The sequence below is a fragment of the Aplysia californica genome, unplaced genomic scaffold (genome assembly GCF_000002075.1).
Source record: "Aplysia californica isolate F4 #8 unplaced genomic scaffold, AplCal3.0 scaffold00224, whole genome shotgun sequence".
In the NCBI taxonomy this organism is placed as follows: domain Eukaryota; kingdom Metazoa; phylum Mollusca; class Gastropoda; order Aplysiida; family Aplysiidae; genus Aplysia; species Aplysia californica.
This window is the reverse complement of record NW_004797494.1, coordinates 494,054-502,768: the sequence shown is the minus strand read 5'-3', so window position 1 is coordinate 502,768 and position 8,715 is coordinate 494,054.

The window sequence follows — 8,715 nt, the reverse complement described above, 5'->3', positions numbered from 1 at the left end:
CCGGGTTTCTGTCGTGTTTTGACAGAGGAAGTGACGCCGTGCGTGACGAGAAATGCATACGTACTGCGCATGTCTGCTGTGTGTGTCCCGCGCACTTGAAGGTGTCGCTGTTGTCAAATTTAGGCCAATTAAAATTCATCAGTCCTGTAAAGTGGGCAATGGGGGTTGTCCAAACTTGAGTGCAATCTTTTTTGTTTTGTTTTAAATTGAACCCTATCCGTACGTCGTGTTTTACTATCGTATCCATACGACGTGGGGAACACTGTTGCTCCACTTTCCAAAGAGGAAATTTTCTCGTTAATCCGATCCGCACGCTTTGCATTATAGTCTGTCAAAATGATTTTTTGGAGATATACTGAAAGTTTCAAAGAGATCTTCATATTAGAAGTATTCTAAAATGTGAAAAATACAACCCCAGGGATACAAAATGACCCCAGGGTGTACGGATAGGGTTAAAAGAAAATTACAGTGTATTCTAAAGATTAACGCCTATCTCGGCCCTTCCACTTATCATTTGTTACAGCAATTAACTCTTCGCCTAAATGCACCTGTATATTCCTCATATTATTAAAACCATAATATCTGTCATAATAATATCATAAACTGTTATTGAAGCATACATAATCAGGCGTATAAAATGTCCCCTGGTTCTCAAGTGAGCGCGAAAGTAAATTCTTCTTGTTGCGGTATGTCATACCGTTAATTTTCACCAGGAGTTGGTCGAGATTGGAAGTTTTTGTTTTGCTTATCATGATTTAACATGCCCACCCGTGTTTAGTAGGCTATCTTTGTACTTGATACGTTTCTCAAATTGGCAAAGCCGGGGGCGGGAAGGGGGGGGGTTGTCTTCCCGTAATGGCTTCTTCGTTATGATTGAAAACAGCCGTTCAAGCAGCTGAAGATATTACATTCTTCTTGTACTTAACTATCACCACGACTTCTAATATTATGCGGAGCAGTGCTACTGACTGAAGTGTTTTTAGGCCATTGCTAAAGAGGGTTCGTTCACAGTAGAATTGTAATCGTAAATGGGCTGATTCATTAATGTAATGCTCATAACTGTGCCTAAACTGCAACAGGGAACTGCTGCTTTTTCTTTCCTAATCCTTACTATCGTCATGTTTCCTCTACTTCCTTTGTATGTTTGTCACACTCTTGTGACCCGCTATTTCCGGGGTGCCTTGATAGTCGAAGAAGACTTTGTGCTGTTGAAGCTAGAGAGGTGAGCAGAGTAAGCCTGATTCCCTGTAAGGACTTCTCTGTTGACATTCACCCCTTGCCGCTCATATGATCTTCTGAAGTTGAGAGCGCCGTAAAACCTACTAAAACTTAAAAACAATATTCTGCACCTATTGTACAACAGAAAACATAAATTCAGTTGTTAAAAGGGCGTTGAAAAATGCCCTTGAAGCTTGAAGCGCTCATGTATTGCTCAATATTTCGGTAGCCTAGTTGTTGGGTAAGTTTTAACCGCACGTCCACGAAGCATGTTGTACAATATCAGTGGAATGGTGTTTTGAAGGGGTGTAGCCTTTCGCAAGACACATTAACCCTAGATCAAATTACTGAGGGATGCAACGCTCTACGGCTAGGAGCAATGTCACCGAACAGTTCAAATTTGTTATTATGATGAGCTGATTGTTGCACAAAATACAATTTTTAAAATAAATCTTTCTTCGAATACCCGCAGAAGCACTCTTCTTTTCCATTTCTCCTATCTGAAACCTATGTCATTTGTTTTTCATTGTAGCATTATATTTGTTTGAAGATCAAGATCTCCTCGTCATGTACGCGGAAACACTCGGCGCACACGCCTTTAAGCTTCAAAAGCTTTGATTTTTTAAACTACAAACCCCATCTGATGGCAATCTCATGTAACTGGTGGCTATGTACAAACCCCTAAATCTTCAAATAAGAAACTCTGAATTCTGAAACGAATTGCAAAACTGATATAACATCTGTTTCATTTCAAACGAACAAAGATCGCCAACTTTCGTCAAACCAGGCCCCTCTAAGCTGTCTCTTTTTTGTCTCAATTTTCCTTCAACCACACCAGATTCGCGTTCCTCTCCTCATTGTTACATGCTGTATCGCCTCTCCACTATCTTAACCACAGCTAAGCTCTCCTCGCAAATTACAAACACCCAAACCACAGGCCCAGAACGGCTCGGAATTTGAACACGTCATAAAAAATAAGATATCCATTTAATCTCAGAAATTTTGATAATTCTTTATCCCGATCCATCCGCAGAAAAAGCTATTTCGGTGATGAAAAAGGCGGAAAACAAATGGACAATTACAGCTCTCATCTTTTAAAAAGTGGTGACTCTCATAACTTTCTGGTTTCGATCCCCGAAATTTTTCCCCCTAGCCGAAAAGAAAGGAAAGATAATAAGATAACGAAAGGAAAATAATACCGGAAGCAAGGGGGAAGTAATCCTGTTAACGCTTTGGTCGTTGTCAAGGGAGAGCAGTCATTCGATTTGGGTTCCCCCCTCCATATGGCTAATCGTTTTTGTATTTTGGCGCTGGGTTCCCCTGATCAACGACAATCTCTAATTGGAGTTGTCCCCCTTCCCTGTGCCAGACTGGCCAATTTACTTAATGCTCGCCCGCGACAATTAAGTTGCTCAACCGCACCCGATGTTAGCTGTTTTGCATTTTTCAAAACTTCATCCGCGGTAGCGTCCCGCGATGGGGCTGGGAGATAGTGCTGGACCGGCCTCTTGTGATTCATGATGCTTGGCCGGGACGTCCCTGGAGCCTCTCTCTCTCTCTCTCTCTCTCTCTCTCTCTCTATCTGTCTCTCTCTCTCTGTGTCTCTCTCTCTCTCTCTCTCTTTCACACACACACACACACACATACACACACACACACACACACACACACACACACACACACACACACACACACACCGCTTGCCGTTTGCGGCTTTTGGGGGATGGGGAAGGAAAAAAGAAAGAAAGTGGGAATGTAGAAGGGTGAGGGTGGGGGGGGGGGTTGGGGCAGAGGGTTGTTTGTACTGACTGGTACTTCTTTTTTGCACTTTCTGTTTTTGTGTCTGTGTGTCTGTCTTTTTCTGTCTCTCGGTCTCTTTTTCTTTGTCTCTGTTTCAGTCTCTGCCTGTCTGAAAGCGCATTGTCATGTATGTACACGGACATGGGAGAAAAATTAGAAACTCAAATAATAATAATAATAATAATAATAATAATAATAATAATAATAATAATAACAATAATAAAAATAATAATGATAATAATAATAATGATAATAATAATAATAATAATAATAATAATAATAATAATAATAATAATAGATAGCATTTGAATTGCGTAAGTCCCCGCTCAAGAACAAGTTCTATGCGCTTCACAATCTAAACTATTACCCCAGCAGACCTGAGAGCATTCTGAAACAACCTCAACTTCCTGGGAAGCATACAGTGCAGACAACCATTTATAGGCGCTAAAACACTAACATACTGACAAGATCTTTCGCTGTCTATGGCCGGGTACCCTTTTCCACCTGGGTAAAGGGAGGAAAATCCGTGTAATTCGCGGCTCGAACCCCCGAACCCAAAACCTCACGACAACGAGTCCGGTAGCCTAACCACTAGGCCTCCGACGCCACTATCGGATTCGAACAACAAACCCTAACGCTTTGGTTCATCTCGTATTTCCTGTAACACATAATGCACCACTTTAGCGCTGAAAGGGCGAGTAGAAATAATCTTTTAAAAAGTCTTAAATGTAGGAATTTTTACACCACCACCGATACAATCTAGATCATGTAGGAGGCGGGCTTCGGTCTTGCCTGACATGGCCAATACTGGCTCAAGGGGATGAAACTTCCTAGTAGAAATAATAATAATAATAATAATAATAATAATAATAATAATAATAATAATAATAATAATAATAATAATAATAATAATAATAATAATAATAATAATAATAATAATAATAATAATAATAATAGTGAATGAATTTATAACGCGCCAGAATCCACAAAGAGTGCTCGGTGGCGCTTACAAAACACACACACACACACACACACACACACACACACACACACACACACACACACACACACACACACACACACACACACACAAAAGCTCTAAATCTTAGTACCACTACGACATGCAACACCCCCCCCCCCCAACACATAGAAAACCCAAACTGACAGATATTTCAGATATAGATTTTCAGCATTATAAATATACTTTCCTAAAAAAACATTGTCTTCATTAATCAATTGAAAGAGACATTTTAACATAAAAATCCAAATTGTTCCAAAGTTTTGGGGCACAGATGGAAAAGACCCTTTCACCCAACATTGTTCTGGACCTAGGATGCAGAAAGAAGTGAAGCTCTATAAAAATTCTCCCTACACGTGATTCAAACTCAGGTTTTCTGCGTGTGGCGGCAAAGGGTCTAGGTGCTACACTACAGATGTAAGTAATGGCAGGGGACAAAATAAGGGGTCTCTCGTGGACTAGACGTTAAGGTGTTGGCTTCTCATTCAAAAGTCCCGGGTTCGAGTTCGGGTAGCGATCGAAAAATCATCTTCTCTAAAACTGTCTCATTTCCCCACTTTTTCTGCAGTGTAACAATGTTCTGTCGTCTGCTTTCGTCTCCACTTTCTGCCCCCGCCCCCTCACCTCCTTTGTCCCCTCCTCTGGGCTCCTGACTCTTTCTGCAGCCTTTCTACTGCTATTCCTTGGCTCCCTCTTACTGCTGTCTTTTAGCCACACCCCTGATCTTCTGGTAGGAAAGATCTACACCTAGCCTTCTCGGACAAGGGCAAAAAAACTCGGAGGGCCCGTGTGCAAGTTGTGCACGTTAAAGTTTCTTGGTGGTCTATAATCGATAAGAGCAGGCTTCGGCAAAATTCAAAATTTCCTACCAACTGAAAAAGTTTAATGTGTCCCTCGCGCTCATATGACCTTATGCAGTTGCGAGCGCCGTAAAACACACAAAAAAGGAGGCCTAAGTGATACACTACAGATGTCGGTCATAGTAGGGGAAAAAATTAGAAACTCAAATAGGATTCGAACCTTAAACAAATCTACGTTGGTTAAGCGTGCACTCACTGTGTCGCGGAGTGGAACACTTAAAGCGCTCAAAGGGGCGGGTTGACGTACATATTATAATGTGAGCCTTTTAACAAATTTTTATAACCGGTGTCCTGCTTTAGTAGTTTTAGTGTAGTTTTAATAAGAGTTTTACGGCACTTGCAACACAATAAGGTCACATAAGTGCCGAAGATTAGAGGTGTTACAAGACAGAAACAAACACAAAAAAGAAGAAGGGGAGATAAGGACGATAGACGTTTAATAGGAAAGAAGAAGTAAACCATACCAGAGCTACCCACCAACCACCCACCACTAGTTTTATCTCTGCACATCTGGATACCCATCTGAATCAGAACAGACACTGCTACTAATGCATGTTATACGATAGAAGGATAAAATTATTATTGCTCTTACTTGTAGTTAATTTTTTCCCCTTCTAATCAGTAGAAAATAGAAATGCACTGGTTTTCTCCAAAGCTCTGGACTGACAAATACAAAGAGAATGGCCTATCTGTTCTTTCACCTTCTATTTGTGAAACGTGCTGACAAAATGAGTTCCATCCGTATGTTAATAATGCTACATGAAAAACGTATATGTGCATTATGCACGCGAGTAAGTAAACATTTAGAGGGTGAGTCGTAATTATGAAAGTTTTTATTCCAGAAGACACACAAAGAAACACGTACTTACATTTACTTTGAGCAGTAAATAATGTACAAACAGACGCTCAGTAAATATCTTCAAGTACCAGGACTGCGACAGACATCGGCGATCGTGGTTCATCATTCGATCTCTTGGATTCGAGCCATATGGAAATAGATACATCACGCTTATAAGTCTTTAAATGTACATAAGACAAGTATGAAATAACAGCTTGTGTACTACACTTAAAGAATAGGGCATTACTAGAAAATCTACAAATTTGACTCTAGTGTTAATTTTTGTGGCCAATATCTCCATTTCTTGATTGCGAGAAGTAACTAATTTTGTCAGCATGACTCACATAATTTCTATATCCATCTTCCGCTTCTTCTGTCTGTCTGTTTGAGAAGGGGGCGCCCCGTTAGCTCTGCTGGGCTATGAAGCGGATGGACCAACTACACAAAATGTATGTTGAAAGGGGCATTTAAGGGGGGGGGGGCTGGTTTTCATATTGACGATTTTAGGTCAATTTGTGGTATCTGGAAGTTTTAAGTTAAAGTATTATAATACTTCAACCACTTTAAAATCTAAAACATGCATACTTTTTGAGTTACAATCAACATCTTTCAGATTTTCTGTCCTAGAACGTTTATTTTGGCTACTATGGAACAAAATGTCGTTTTTCTCGAAACTTCAGTTTTTGATAGCTTTTTCTCATTTACTTTTTTGATTTCAAGGAAATTTTCAGGGCTTGTTATTCGCAAAATAACCTAACTTTAAACAGATAGAAAAACAAATCGATGCTTTCATCAGTTAAATTACATGATGATTATGTAATCGAATTCAGAGGCATGGAGGAGTAAGTCAGTTAATAAACCTCTAACCTTTTTCCTATTCAAGATATTCAAGAGTCCAATGCATATCTAGGAATGTACCAAATTTGAAAGTTGGTAAATAAAAAATCCTTTTTACTTTTGTGAAAGTTGTTTATTTTCAATATGGTCGCCGTTACTATAGTAAACGTTGTTTAAAAAAAAATTAAAGTTACATTTTGGAGATATTTTCCTGTTATACCTCCTTGCTATCAGGCTTTATCTGAAAGGTCATAATTACCGAGATAGGTCTATAAACCAGCTTCTCTCCCCCCCCCCCCAAACCCTTACATTCATTCTCTTCCTCACAGCCTAAGCAAGGGCTTATTGGGAATAAAGTTTTAGCTTGAGCATGCTCATTTGTTTCTCTCGTTCTGACATAATGTATGCCTCTGTGTGTCCTGATCCTGATCAGTTGTTTCAAAAAGGAAATGGAATTTGAGATGATAAATTTTACAACACTCAGACTTTCCACGACAAAAGGAAACAATCTAAACAAAAACAAAAATCCCACCATCAAACAAACAAAAAACAAAAACAAAAAAGGAGGAGTGGGTTGGGGGGGGGGGGGGTGGTGGGGGGCAGTGGGGGACGGAAAATGAATACTCGAGAAAACCAGTTGGACGAACATTACACGTTAGACAAAGAGCAGCAGGGGGATATGTTCCAAATTTGCACAAAAAAGACCTTCCACATTAATTCCCAAAATGAAAAGAAAACACACATGTGAATACGACAATAAACAAACACACTTCAACACGACGATGATTGTTCACATCCCCTCCCGTGATAAAGAGATTTGTTTCCAAATGACATCCCGACTCCTCCATCTGGTCTCACCCAGAGTAAGGCTTACCACAAGCGTCCTTCACAGGCACAGAGCTGCAGGCTCGCTCCTCATTGCCAGACAAAGTGCACGGGAACTGACAGGGGAGACTTGTGGGACTCGGCCTGCCGCGGACACGCATTTTACAGGATAGTGAGACGCATTTTACAGTAGAGTGAGAAAGACTATTTGTGAGCCGTGCTGACAAAATGAGTTACTTCTCGCAATCCACAAGGAGATATTGGCCCAAAAAAAATCAATACTAGGGTCAAATTTGTAGATTTTCTATTGATGTCACTCTCCTTTAGTGTAATATACCTGTTATTATTTCATACTTATGTATTTTTAAAAACTTATAAGCGTGACGTATCTATTTCCATATGGCTCGAATCCAAGAAGTAACTCATTTTGTCAGCACGTTTCACATTTCAGTAATCAGAGAAATGGTAGGCACAAATGATGTCATGCATCACATCCTACACCAAAGAATCAAATGGTTCGGACATCTCCTACGATTACCAACACACCATCCAATCCAGCACAACGTGCCTACATAAAAAAAATAATTGATGGCAACAAGGCTAGAGGGCGACCGAAAAAGTCCTGGATAGATGGAGTCAGGGAAACACTAACAACTCACGGCATCTCCCTGACCCAAGCTCTCCAGCTGGCGACAGAGAGACGTCTCTTTCTTCCCGCGACACCCAAAAGGGTATAAGCGGCGGATAAAAGTAAAAAGTAAAGTGAGAAAGACAGTTCGATTTTCTCTTACTTCGCGAACCACAAAAGAGGTTTGTGAATGAAATTTTGCAAAACGTTTACTGCATCAAAGGACACTAAGTACTCTCTTCTTCAAAATATAAAAAGAAACCGTAAGTTGACATGCATTTCATCAAATACTTATTCAGCTAAGCAGAATCGTAGTTTCAAATACTCCTATAGTACCAAAAATATCATATTATATTTTTACTTCTTAAAGTTGTTGATTTCAGAATTTCAAAAAGTTAACCAGCATGAAATTTGTGTTACGGCCAAGAAAATTTATATAAACAATTGAATTACATTGAGATCACGATTTGTAGCTTACTGTGAGAAACCACGACATCGGCCATATTTCACCCGGAACTAATCAGGACGAATTTCACAGTGAAAACACAATTAGCAGTACGAACATGGTGGACGTTCAAATATAATCTTAAGCCTGGAAAGGGGAGTGGGGGTCTTTGACTCCTGTAAGAAAAATGTAAGAAAAAGAGGGAGGGGGGGGGTCTTTGGCTCCTGTATGAATAAAAGTGTAAGA